Here is a 13,955-nt window from a genome sequence, read left to right on the forward strand (position 1 = left end):
ATGGAGGGGGTTTGGGAGTGGAGGAAGAGGTAGTGGTTGTAGGAGGTGTATGTCTGCTGAGTTTGGGTGAAGGTGATGGGCTGGAGGCTGTTGTGAGGTGGATGGCTGTTGAGTGGGTGTGTGCCTGCTTTTGTGTACTTTGGGAGGAGGGCTCACAGACACAATGGGAGAGGACACAGGGGACGTGTGAATGGTACTGGGGTGGTGGTTGCACGTGAGCGGTGTGTGGTGATGGGCGTGCTGGTGATGGAGGTAGTGGCTGAGGATGTAGTGCATGCAGGTGTGAGTGGAGACGAGACTGGGAGGGAGAAGGACGACGTGGCGGAGGGGGACACAGTGAAGGCAGTGGATGTTGACGTGTCTGCATGGGGATGGTGTTTGTGTGAGTGCCTGTGGGATGTGTGGTGCTTATGTTTGCCATGTCCACTCTTGTGTGTTGATGAGTGTGCATGCTGGTCTGATGGTGTGCTTGGGATAGGCTGAGGTAGAGGGGATTGGGTCTGGGTAATGGAAGTTGGAAGGGGGAGGCTGGACACAGGGACAATGGCTGCCATCAGTGCTGAGGCCAGAGCCTGAAATGCTCTCTGTTGGGTCACCATGCCAGAATGAATGCCCTACAGGTATGCATTTGTTTGCTGCAAATGCCTCTCGACACCCTGGATGGCATTCAAAATGGTTGATTGCCCAACAGTGAGGGATCTCAGGACGTCAATAGCCTCCTCACTGAGGGTAGCAGGGCTGACTGGGGCAGGGCCTGAGGTGCCTGGGGTGAAGGAGATGCCCACCCTCCTGGGTGAGCGGGCACGGGAACCACGCTGAGGGGCTGCTGGGAGGGTGGTGCTGGTAGGTGGGTGGCAGCTGTACCTGTTGATGCTGTGGGCACAGAGGTGCTTGCCCCAGCAAGGGAGCTCCCATCAGAGGAGGAGTTGCTGTCGCTGGTGTCTCCTCCTGTCCCCGTCGTGGAGCTTCCCTGGCCCTCCGTTCCACTGGTGCCTTCAGACTCTGTAAATTCACCCTCTGGGGCCATGTGGGTTGCAGCTCCGTCCTGCTCTGGTGCCAATGCTCCTCTGCCAGATGATGCTAATGCACACAAGGACAGGGTGACAAAACAAAAAGGGGAGGAAAGATAGAAGAGACACATGGTCAATGCCTGCAACACCACTACTGTTGGCGGACACAACACATAGGGAGCAGCCCTATGCACTAGCCCATGCACTAACAGTTCAGTGGAAAAGCACATGCCCATGGGGGACTCTGCCTAGATCTATTTGATGCACAGCTGGAACCCACAGGGGCTTGACTAGGTGCAGAGGGCCACTACCACTTTTGGCTTTGGAGTGCCACTGAGCCTGCCAAACAATTGATCTACCTTGGCGCATTTGCCCTGGCATAGGGGAACCCACAGCCCACTTTCCCCACCCAGAAACCTCATAATGCGCGCAGAGTCAGCTGAATGAGACTGTACTCACCCCCTTGTGGCTGCTGTGATGCCCTCACATGCCCATCCAACTCAGGATATTCCACCGCTAGGATCCGGTACATGAGGGGGGTCATGGTGCGATGGGCACCCCTTCCAAGTTGGGAGGCCACCCCCAGCTGGGCCTCCGCCATCTTCTTGGTCCAGCGGCACAGGTCCTCCCATCTTTTGCGGCAGTGGTTGCTCTGTCTATGGTAGACCCCCAAGGTCCGCATTTCCTTGGCGATGGCACGCCAAATACCCTTCTTCTGGCGGGCGCTGACCTGGAGAAAATTAAAGTAAGAATGGATGTTACTCCCCCATCCGGTTCTTCTTACTCATTGGCCACAAACCTCCCACCCTGGCCCTTAAAAACATACACTCACCATCCTCACATGCTGGCCTCTGCCCCCCTGTATCTTCCATCCACGCCACTCCATACATTCATGTGCCATGCATCATGCTCACAGTGTACTCATCTGTTTGTCTGGAGGACCATAGAGTAGCGTGTACTGGGGGAGAACCCCAGCCACCAGCTTGCCCAACTCCTCCGCGGTGATGGCAGGGGCCCTTTCCCCAGACACTATAGCCAATGTCGCTTCCAGACTCAGGTCACAGCAGCACTTGCAGTGTAGGTCCTCTCCTGTTGAAGGTCAGGTATCAAGTGAGTAAACAGATAGAAAATGGCAGTCATGTCCCCGGTGGTGCGTACTGTCATCGGCGGCGTACATCGTTATTGGCTCCTGGAACCCATAGGGCCCAATGATAACCAATGCTGATTTGCGCTGCGGTCTTCGATCGCCTACCGCGATGCTGCACAACGCCAGCGCAGTTACCTAATTTCCCCTTGTCCCTCCTTACAGGTCAGGCAGCCGCCATTTCAGGGGGGCACATGGCAGGGCAACTAACTGCGTCACAGCACTTTTGGGCAGGAATACGGACAGACAGCGCAACACAACTATGACATCACGATTGTTCTAAACACCCTTGTGAAACCTATGTGGTGTATGACCCTCTGCTCACCCTTCTCCTCCATAGGGCACTTCCGCTGGGTCAGGTGATGAGATTGCGTCATCCTCCGGTATACAGACCCCTGGTGGACCTGTCGACAATGGAAGACAGACACATCATTATCACCTACAGACTTGATCGTGCCACAATCCATGAACTGTGTGCCCAGTTGGAGCCAGACCTGATGTCAGCTATCCGCCATCCCACAGGAATCCCCCCTCTAGTGCAGGTCCTGTCAGTACTCCATTTCCTGGCCAGTTGGTCCTTTCAGACAACAGTGGCCATGGCATCAGGGATGTCATGTTCTCTAACGTGTTGTCCAGAGTGTTGTCTGCCCTGCTGAAACACATGTGCAGCTACATCGTTTTCCCTCAGGTGGATGACCCTGAGCTCCTCTTCAGAAAACCTGAGGTGTCTTTGGGGTGCCATAATGTGGTGTGGGTGATGTGTGAGGTGCTGTTTGTTGTGCTGTGTGATGTGTTGTGTTGGTGTGTGTTCTTTGAGGTACGTGGATGTTGTATGAGTGATGGTGTTGTGTGCCTGTGGATGCTGGTGGTGTGTTTGCTATTCTCTCTCTCTCTGTGCATCTTCAAAAAAATGTCGCTGTAAGGGGTTGTGGGTAATGTGGGTGTGTGTTTTATAGTGGTGTGGGTGTGTGGGTGTGGTGTGTGTATGTGTATCAGGTGTGTGTATTTGGAATTGTCTAATGTGGTTGTGTTTTGTAAATGTGTGTGTATTTTGAGCGCAGCGGTGTGTACCGCCAATGGATTACTGCTGTTGAAAAACCGCCATGTTGATTCGTGGGTCGTGATAGTGTGGGCGTATTACTGTTGGCGTGACGGTGTAGGTTTTGGTATCGCCAATTTATCACTGACCCTTGGTGTGGCAGATTTGTGTGGGTGTCTGTATTGTGGCGGATTACGAGATGTGGGTCGTAATACCTGTCGGGATTTCCGCAGCGGCCACGGTATGTTGGCGGCCTTCAGCACGGCGGTAAGCGGGATTTACCGCCAGGGGTGTAATGAGGGCCAAAGTCTCTAAGCATTAAAGTAAAGCATGTCTCTAGATGCTCAGTAAAGTAATGGCCTTTCGACAAGAAGAAAAAGGGCAAATGTGCTGTCTTCCATCAGTGCAGTCCGGCTAAGTTAGCTTTCTTAAAATTACTTCCCAAGTCCCTATTGGTCAAGGATCGCATGTTCACACTTTGTCGAATAAAACTAACATATCAAATCTATAATTTCTACCAGTACTCGGTTCACATGTCGCTGATTGGCTTCTCCTGTAATGTCCTCATCGTCCGGCTCGTCAGGTAACAATTTTGTTGCAGCTTATACTCCAGTCAGTGTCTCCATTGTTCTACTCCTGAGAAAGTCAGTCTTACACACATTACACTTATATTGTTACATTTAGCAAGGACAGCGTCTTCTAGCAAGCGGTTCTCATGAGAAAGACTTTTAGCTATGAGCACATTTGGACAGTACGGTGGAAAATTACAATTTTAATTCTCTAAGCAGACATTTTATTAAAGCCTAAGAAATATAGACTGACATGAGGCCGTGCAACTAGGCCAAGACCTCCGCTAAGCTAAGTCCTACAATTAGTAAAGTTAAGACATAATGCATAACCCTTAATATGATGTAATACTACATTAATCAAACATAAGCTCCATATTTCATTTTAATGAGCCATTAATAAGTACACTTCTGAACATTGGCTCACATGGACACATTTTCAAATGTGTGCATTATTTTTCTCTATATTATTACATTTTCTGCGCAAATCCATTACTCAGAATACCTGCATATTCATTAATATTTATATTAAAACTCCTGCTCTAGCAATGGCAAATGCCTGTGTTAACGGAGGTTGGCAACTGATTCTTTCTACAATGGGACATAGCTTCAAACAGTTTTAAGAGGGATTTAAGATAACAGCTTGGTTCATAGATTGTTTCCACAAAACAAGTGTTTCTAAGCTGCCAAAACCATAAAGATGTGTAGGGCAGATGGTGCAGGAATACTCTGCAAGCTCTGCTTCACCTTCTACCATCAGATCAACCGCAGAACTTCTCTAGGAACTCTACAACTGCAACAAAGTGTCCAAGAAGGCTACTGCAACTTTGTAATTTCAGTTCCTGCCAGCAACTGTAACAGTTTCCAGGTCGTGCACGGTCTGACTACTGCCTGTCTTCATCCTGCATCAGAAGGACCAAAGGAATCTCCTGTGGAGTGACGGAGTCACTTCCCTGCTTCAGCAGCCACCTCTCTGTAACGACAACTGGTACTCTGGGCCCCCTCTCCTGACAATGAGGGTGGATCCTGGGACACAGGTGATGGACCGAAGTGACCGTGACTGTCCAAAGGTCCAACTGTCCAAATTTGGTGGAGGTAGGAGCTTGCCTCCCCTAGCCAGACAGTACCCCTGTGCACTGCGTGTTTTGCAGCTGCTAGGGCTTCTGTGTGCTTTGCCAAGGAATCCTTCGTGCACAGCATAGCCCAGGTCCCCAGCACTCTATCCTGCGACACTCAGCTCCTTGAGTTGTTCACCGGCAGCGTGGGATCCCTTTAATACAGTCTCTGACATGGTCATGCTGCCTATAAATCTTACTTTTGACAGGCAAACTGTCTTCAGTATAAATAGTATGCTCACACCAAGTAGTTTGATCAGGAGTGAGTGAAAAGATTTCAGAGAATTGGCCTACAAGGTTCTTGCAGTCCTCCTTTTGCTCTGCTGTAAGGCAGTCTGCAAGGACAACACCCTCCACTGAGCCATCAGCTGCAATGTTGGAGAAGAGGCCAGGGAGAGGGTCACTCTCTTCTTCCTGCCCCTCATCAGTGGCCATGAGTAGGTTCAAATCTGCCCTATCATAGTAGGGTTTCAGGTAGTTCACATGAAGTACCCTTAGGGGACTTCTTGGAGTGCCTAGGTCCACCAGATAGGTGACCTCACCCTTCTTTTCCACTATGAGATGTGGTTCACTCCATTTGTCTTGCAGTGCTCTTGGTGCCACATGCTCCAATACCCACACCTTCTGTCCTGGGTGGTACTCAGTCAGGACAGCCTTCTGGTCATGCCTTTGCTTTTAACGTTCTTGGCTGGCCTGAAGGTTTTTTAGTGGCTTTTCTCATGTACTTACCCATTCCACATCTTAGGTCAAGCACATAATCCACAATGTCTTGTTTAAGGGGCTTCAAGGGTTGCTCCTACCCCTATTTGACAAGCGTAAGTGGACCCCTAACAGGGTGACCAAAAAGGAGTTCAAAGGGGCTGTAGCCCACTCCCTTGTGGGGTACCTCCCTGTAGGCAAAAAGGAGGCATGGCAGGAGGACATCCCATCTCCTTCTGAGTTTTTCAGAGAGTCCCATGATCATGTCTTTTAGAGTTTTGTTAAATCTCTCAATCAGTCCCTTTGTGGATGATAGGGTGTGGTGAATTTATAGGTTATATCACATTCCTTCCACACTGCTTTTAAGTATGCAGACAAGAAGTTACTACCCCTGTCTGATACTACCTCTTTAGGGTAAGCCCACTCTGGAAAATATTCCCAGGAGGGCCTTTGGTCACCTTGTTAGGGGTCCACTTGCACTTGTCAAAAAGGGGTGGGAACAACCCTTGAAGCCCCCTAAACGAGACATTGTGGATTATGTGTTTTGCCTAAGATCTAGAACGGCTGAGTACATGAAAAAGGCCAGGCAAAACCTTCAGGCCAGCCAAGAGCTCTAAAAGCAATGGCATGACCAGAAGGTTGTCCAGACTGAGTACCACCCATGACAGAAGGTGTGGGTATTGGAGCCTGTGGCACCAAGAGCACTTCAAGACAAAATGGAGTGAACCACATCTCATAGTGGAAAAGAAGGATGAGGTCACCTATCTGGTGGACCTAGGCACTCCAAGAAGTCCACTAAGGATACTTCATGTGAACCACCTGAAAACCTACTATGATAGGGCAGATTTGAACCTACTCGTGGCCACTGATAAGGAGCAGGAAGAAGAGAGAGAGAGTGACCCTCTTCCTGACCTCTTCTCCAACACTGCAGTTGATGGCTCAGTGGAGGGGATTGTCCTTGCAAGCTGCCTTACAGCAGAGCAAAAGGTGGACTGCAAGAACCTCCTAAGCTAATTCTCTGAACTCTTCATTTACACCTGGTCAGACTACTTGGTGTGAGCATACTATTTATACTGAAGACAGTTTGCCTGTCAAAAGTAAGCTTTATAGGCAGCCTGACCATGTCAGAGACTGTATTAAATCTGAGGTTCAGAAGATGTTGGACCTAGGAGTAATTGAGCCACCCAGTGGTGCTTGCCCCCAAACCTCATAGTCAAAGTGGTAAAAGGGAAATTAAGTTTTCTGTAGACTACAGAGGGCTCAATACAGTTACAAAAACAGGCCAGCCTCCTACAGTACCATACTCAGGAAATGTGTTCACTGCTGTGTTATGGCCGCTCAGGGAGGCAGGTCTGCACAATGAACTTCAAATAATGGCCTCCTATAATCTGTAGCGACACAGAGAACTCCAAGCCCGGATCCACTATCTGGCTCAATCATCAAAGGAAACTCTTATTGCATGAGTTCAAAAACTTGATTTTTAATTGAAATAAAACACAAACATTTTACAATGTCCAACCATCAGGATTTGCAGTAGCAGGTGAATGTAATATCAATATTATGTAGTCATGCAATGACGACTCTCCCATGAGTCATACTCTGAAGCATAACACTTCCAGGGCATATATTCCTGGTAGTCTCATCAGACACCTAGCTCTGCCTTATATATATCCCATCACACACTCTTTTCTCTCTTTGTGAGTCATTCAGAACTCCATGCGCATCACTATTTTCAGGGTTTATGTATATTTTCTGCCAACTGGTTCTTTGCCCATCACCACCACAATCCTCCCTGTCCACCCCAGCGTCAGTCAAACAGTTACAGCGTAAGCTCAGGGAAGTTGTCATCTGAAGGGTCTGACAACTTCTTTATCATTGACATGCGAGTTTGTCATTCATCCTGGAGACCTTCATCTCCCCTGCCTCTCCTATAGCTCATTCTAGCAAATCTCTCACACAAGCAAGTTTCCTTGGGCCCGATGCCGTGGTCATTGGTTTGCTATGCATCTCTTAAAAAGCATTGGTCCTTGTGAAGCAAACATATGTCTCATTTTGTCTTTTATCAACTTAGGGGCCACTCTAGCAGACAGAAGTTGACCAAAAGCAAGTGTGTGCCTGAGATGACCAGACCACATGAAGGAAGTCTGCCGTATGCATTTCTTGTAAAAGAGGATTTTCCAGAGTATATCTTTCTTGACGTTAAAAGAGCACAATTCACCCTATGGAGGCAAATAAATGTAACTAGTTTAAATATGTCAGTAAGGACCTGGCTAGTCCATGTCCCTAGAGCTTCTGGACTATCCACTACCCATGGAGCTTTAACTTTCTGAGGACTCCCAGGTTTGCCTACTTTCAGTGAGAAACATGACCAGAGTCCCTGTTGTCTTAGTGGTGTCTGGAGCCTCGATCCATGTCTCTCAAGCAGTTCTCGTCAACTTTGTACGGTAAAATTGTCCGGTCTTGCTCTGAAACTTTCCTGCACCTCCTCAAAAGTAACAAAAAGCAAAAACTGGGGTATAGATTGTCTAAAATTTCACACCTTCTTTGCCTCCAAAGCGTAAGTGGCATGTCTTTGCTGATGCTCTTGATTGGCTCTAAACTCCATTGTTCCATACCTGGCACGAATGAGGGTCCATGCATGAATTTCATCATTGCACTCTCCCTGTCTTTTCCAACCAGTCTAATAATTTATCATGTATATCATTATGTATATTGTGTATAAAACTAAAGCTCTCTACGAAGGACCTTCTTTCAAAGCAATCACCACACACTGATGGAGTATGGTATTGGTACCAAAACTTCACAGAATTTTATAAGCCAGCTATCACCAAGCCAATATTATATGTGTACTGTTTAGCCGTCATATTCCCAATGTATATAACCTGGTATCTAAAATAATCCATGCGCCTTTGTGCTCCTATTTTAGCGTAGACTGTCATTGCCATCCTAGTCAAACCCTCTAACCGGACCAGTTTAGTTTTCTCTCAATTAATGAGGAGGCTTGACAACACCTCAGAGCTTTCTAATTCTCTCAGTAGTACCTTTTATGAGTCCTCAGGGTGAAGCGGGAACATAAGCGAGTCGAGGCATACTTGACCATATGTGTGCAGTAGAATCTATTGTGCAAAGGGGGTCTTTTATCCCATCTGTGTAACTCCTGTGTCGCCTTTGTCCCTCCTAAACCAAAAGATCATAGTGTAGTGCTCTCTCGAGTTGCCAGGCCAGCTGTCTCTCTGACTTTAGTCCTTTCTCTTGGGAGTGTTTGTTGATAAGTCATGCTAATGAGTTTGTCGAGTGCATCCCAGGTTTTACTTAGCTGACTCCAAGGATCTAGCGAGATTGTTTAGTTCCGTGGACTGTCATCACTATTTTTTATAACAAGAAACACGTTTCCTGCCTAGTGAGCATATGCTCCAAATGGAATATAGTGCCTTCTATTTCGAAACTACACACTCAGTGGCACCTTGACTGCCTTCGACTCTTGATAGGATGCTATCCCTCATTATGCTTGGAGCAGCGTGTGATACTGTGACACTGTAGGAGGCCGCCTAAAAAGGCACTATCCTGCAAGGCCGCTGGCTGTAATTGCCTTGTTGGTATTTTTGCTCTCTAACACACTCCTACATGTTGTATTGTTTAATCACTTTATGAGCTGCTGAAGCTAAAATGTACACGTTTGCTACTGAGAGGCTTGGAGGAATGAGCTAGGTCCGGAATATGTCACCTTGCCACAGCAAACAATGCTACATCTGATAATGTCACAACCTTGTCAATGTGATCCATAAGGCACTGTAGGTTAATTGAACGAATGTGTACGATTGTTGTGTTATTATAGGTCATCATTTGAAATTGGATAGGCGGCTGCTTTGGAACTAGCTTCCTACTTCCTGGATTCCCGCCCCAGTATTAACCCGTTCTGTGCCCAGGACGTAATGGTTACGTCCTGAGGCACAGTGCTGCTGTGCCCAGGACGTAACCATTACGTCCTGGGCACACAGCCCAGAGGGAGCGCTAGCGCACCCTCTGTGGGGTTTCCCCCCACCCCACCAAGTCAGGAGTGGAAGGGGAAGCCCTTCCCCTTCCACCCCCGACCCCCCCCCCCCACCCTCCCTGTGACGTCAGCACGCGAGCGCACGCTGATTGTCACAGAGTCTCCCCCATCACGCTGGAAGCTCAGCTTCCAGCGTGATCGGAAGAGAAATGCTATGCATTTCTCTTCCGATCACGTGGGGGAGGCTGAGAGAGGCTTCAAAGGGAAGGAAATGTATTTCCTTCCCTTTGAAGTCTCTCTCAGCGGTTTTGGCAGCCGGATTGAAAGAAATCCGGCTGTCAAAACGCCCACTAGACACCAGGGATGTCTTTTGTAAAAAGGAAATGGACATAAGGGAGCGACCCCTTGGGCAAGGGTCGCTCCCGGGGGGGGATTTGTTTTAAGGCCTTTTCTGCCCCCCCTCCGGGGGAAGATAGGCCTATTATTAGGCCTTTCCTGCTCCCGGGGGGGCAGAAACCCCTAGGCACCAGGGATAATTTTTTTTTTTTTTTTTTAGTTTTTTGTTCTAGGTGTGGGGAGCGACCCCTTAGGCAAGGGTCTCTCCCATAGGGGGCAAATTATATTTAGGCCATTTCTGCCCCCCTTGGGGGCAGATTGGCCTATTTTTATGAGGCCTATCCGCCATCAAGGGGGGCAGAACTACTTGTTCGTGAATTTCACATAAGGGGAGCGACCCCTTAGGCAAGGGTCGTTCCCCTGGGGGGCAAATTAATTTTAGGCCATTTCTGCCCCCCAGGGAGGCAGATCAGCCTATTTTAATTAGGCCAATCTGCCCCCAAGGGGGCAGAAACCACTAGGCACCGGGGAGTTTTGTTGTTGTTTTTGTTTTACAGATGGGGAGCAACCCCACTTTGGGGGCAGATCAGCTGATTTTAGGTCAATCTGCCCCCAAGGGGGGCAGAAACCACTAGGCACCAGGGATCTTTTTATTTTAGCCATCACGCAAGGGGAGCAACCTTGTAGCCAAGGGTCGCTCCCCGGGGGGTTGGGGGGGGCAATTTTTTTTCCGCCCATTTCTGCCCCCCCTGGGGGCAGATCGGCCTATTGTTTTAGGCCGATCTGCCCCCGGGAGGCAGAAACCTCTAGGCGCCAGGGCAAATTTCTATTTTTTTTTGTTTTTGTTTTTTTAGAGATGGGGAGCGACCCCTTAGGCAAGGGTTGCTCCCCTGGAGGGGCAAATTGTATTTAGGCCATTTCTGCCCACTTTGGGGGCAGATCGGACGATTTTAGGTCAATTTGCCCCCAAGGGGGGCAGAAACCACTAGGCACCAGGGATCTTTTTTTTTTGCGCCGTCACGCAAGGGGAGCGACCCCGTAGGCAAGGGTCGCTCCCCAGGGTGGGTGAGGGGGGCAAATTTATTTTAGGCCATTTTTGCCTCCCCCGGGGGCAGATCGGCCTATTGTTATTAAGCGATCTGCCCCCGGGGGGGCAGAAACCTCTAGGAGCCAGGGCTAATTTTTTGTTTGTGTTTTTTTTTTGTTTCTTTGTTTTTTTAGAGATGGGGAGCGACCCCTTAGGCAAGGGTCGCTCCCCTGGACGGGCAAATTCTATTTACACCATTTCTGCCCCCCTTGGGGGCAAATCGGCCGATTTTAGTGAATCTGCCCCAAGGGGGGCAGAAACCACTAAGCACTGGGGATCTTTTTTTTTGCGCCGTCACGTAAGGGGAGCGACCCCGTAGGCAAGGGTCTCTCCCCGGGGGGAGGGAGGGGCAAATTTATTTTAGGCCATTTCTGCCCCCCCTGGGGCCGGCTGAGCTAGAGGCCAAAATCCACAGGTAGGCACTTTGCAAAAAACACCTCTGTTTTCTGTGAAACAATGTGATGTGTCCACGTTGTGTTTTGGGCCATTTCCTTTCTTGGGCGCTAGGCCCACCCACACAAGTGAGGTACCATTTTTATCAGGAGACTTGGGGGAACGCTGGGTGGAAGGACATTTGTGGCTCCTCTCAGATTCCAGAACTTTCTGTCACCGAAATGAGAGGAAAAAGTGTTTTTTTGGCCAAATTTGAGGTTTGCAAAGGATTCTGGGTAACAGAACCTGGTCAGAGCCCCACAAGTCACCCCATCTTGGATTCCCCTAGTTCTCTAGTTTTCAACAATGCACAGGTTTGGTAGGTATCCCTAGGTGCTGGCTGAGCTAGGGGCCAAAATCTACAGGTAGGCACTTGGCAAAAAACACCTCTGTTTTCTGTAAAAAAATGGGATGTGTCCACATTGTGTTTTGGGCCATTTCCTTTTGTGGGCGCTAGGCCTACCCACACAAGTGAGGTACCATTTTCATCGGAAGACTTGGGGGAACGCTGGGTGGAAGGAAATTTGTGGCTCCTTTAAGATTCCAGAGGTTTCTGTCACTGAAATGTGAGGAAAATGTGTTTTTTTTAGCCAAATTATGAGGTTTGCAAAGGATTCTGGGTAACAGAACCTGGTCAGAGCCCCACAAGTCACCCCATCTTGGATTCCCCTAGGTCTCTAGTTTTCAAAAATGCACAGGTTTGGTAGGTTTCCCTAGGTGCCGGCTGAGCTAGAGGCCAAAATCTACAGGTAGGCACTTTGCAAAAAACACCTCTGTTTTCTGTCAAAAAATGGGATGTGTCCACGTTGTGTTTTGGGGCATTTCCTGTCGCAGGCGCTAGGCCTACCCACACAAGTGAGGTATCATTTTTATTGGGAGACTTGGGGTACCATAGAATAGCAAAACAAGTGTTATTGCCCCTTGTCTTTCTCTACATTTTTTCCTTCCAAATATAAGAGAGTGTGTGTAAAAAAGACGTCTATTTGAGAAATTCCCTGTAATTCATATGCTAGTATGGGCACCCCGGAATTCAGAGATGTTCAAATAACCACTGCTCCTCAACACCTTATCTTGTGCCCATTTTGGAAATACAAAGGTTTTCTTGATAGCTATGTTTTACTCTTTATATTTCAGCAAATTAATTGCTGTATACCCGGTATAGAATGAAAACCCACTGCAGGGTGCAGGTCATTTATTGGCTCTTGGTACCTAGAGTTCTTGATGAACCTAAAAGCCTTATATATCCCCGCAAGCAGAAGAGTCCAGCAGACGTAACGGTATATTGCTTTAAAAAACCTGACATTGCAGGAAAAAGTTACAGAGTAAAACATAGAGAAAAATTGCAGATATTTTCACCTCAATTTCAATATTTATTTGTTTCAGTTGTTAATTTCTGTAGGAAACCCTTGTAGGATCTACACAAATTACCCCTTGCTGAATTCAGAATTTTGTCTACTTTTCAGAAAAGTTGCGGTTTCTGGGATCCAGCATTGGTTTCATGCCCATTTCTGTCACTGACTGGAAGGAGGCTGAAAGCACAAAAAATCGAAAAAATGGGGTATGTCCCAGTAAAATGCCAAAATTGTGTTGAAAAATTGGGTTTTCTGATTCAAGTCTGCCTGTTCCTGAAAGCTGGGAAGCTGGTGATGTTAGCACCGCAAACCCTTTGTTGATGCCATTTTCAGGGAAAAAAACACAAGCCTTCTTCTGCAGAACCTTTTTCCCATTTTTTTGAAAAAAACTAAATTTTCACTGTATTTTAGCCAATTTCTTGGCCTCCTTCTGGGGAACCCACAAAGTCTGGGTACCTCTAGAATCCCTAGGATGTTGGAAAAAAAGGACGCAGATTTGGCGTGGGTAGCTTATGTGAACAAAAAGTTATGAGGGCCTAAGCGCGAACTGCCCCAAATAGCCAAAAAAAGGCTCGGCACAGGAGGGGGAAAAGGCCTGGCAGCGAAGGGGTTAATAGCTATCCCAACTCTCTACTCAAAAACGTGGGTAAGAATAAAGGTGTCAGGACAAATGTCTCTCGCGCAGAATACACACCAATGGAACATTAGGACAAGCTGGAGATTTCAGACATCCGCCAAGGTCAGAGCGCTACTCAGGGATGAGCGACGAGAAGCACTGACCCGAAGCTTTCAAACTAAACACAACGAGGACTACAGACTGCCCACCCCCTCCAAATGCATAAAGGGAAGGCCCTTACCGATGGATTCTTGGTCGAGTTTGCTCGCTCAAGCTCCAAGCAGACACTGCCCATGCACAATCAAACACCACAAGGAGAAAAATAAATAAACAGCCCCTCCCACAACCAACTGACCAACATGAATGAACTCCTCAACACACTAGGTTTACATCGTCATTGACACGGTATCTCAAACAAGCATTTGCAATGCAATGGGGCTCGCATTTGCTCGAGTTAGAGCTATTAGAGTTGTAAACTCCTAACCGGACTTTTCTTGCTACATAAACTGATAATGAAAAGTAAAACATATTTACATATGCGAGCCGACAGTCGCCATGAGCGTGAAGG

This window comes from Pleurodeles waltl, chromosome 7 (assembly GCF_031143425.1).
Source record: "Pleurodeles waltl isolate 20211129_DDA chromosome 7, aPleWal1.hap1.20221129, whole genome shotgun sequence".
NCBI lineage: Eukaryota > Metazoa > Chordata > Amphibia > Caudata > Salamandridae > Pleurodeles > Pleurodeles waltl.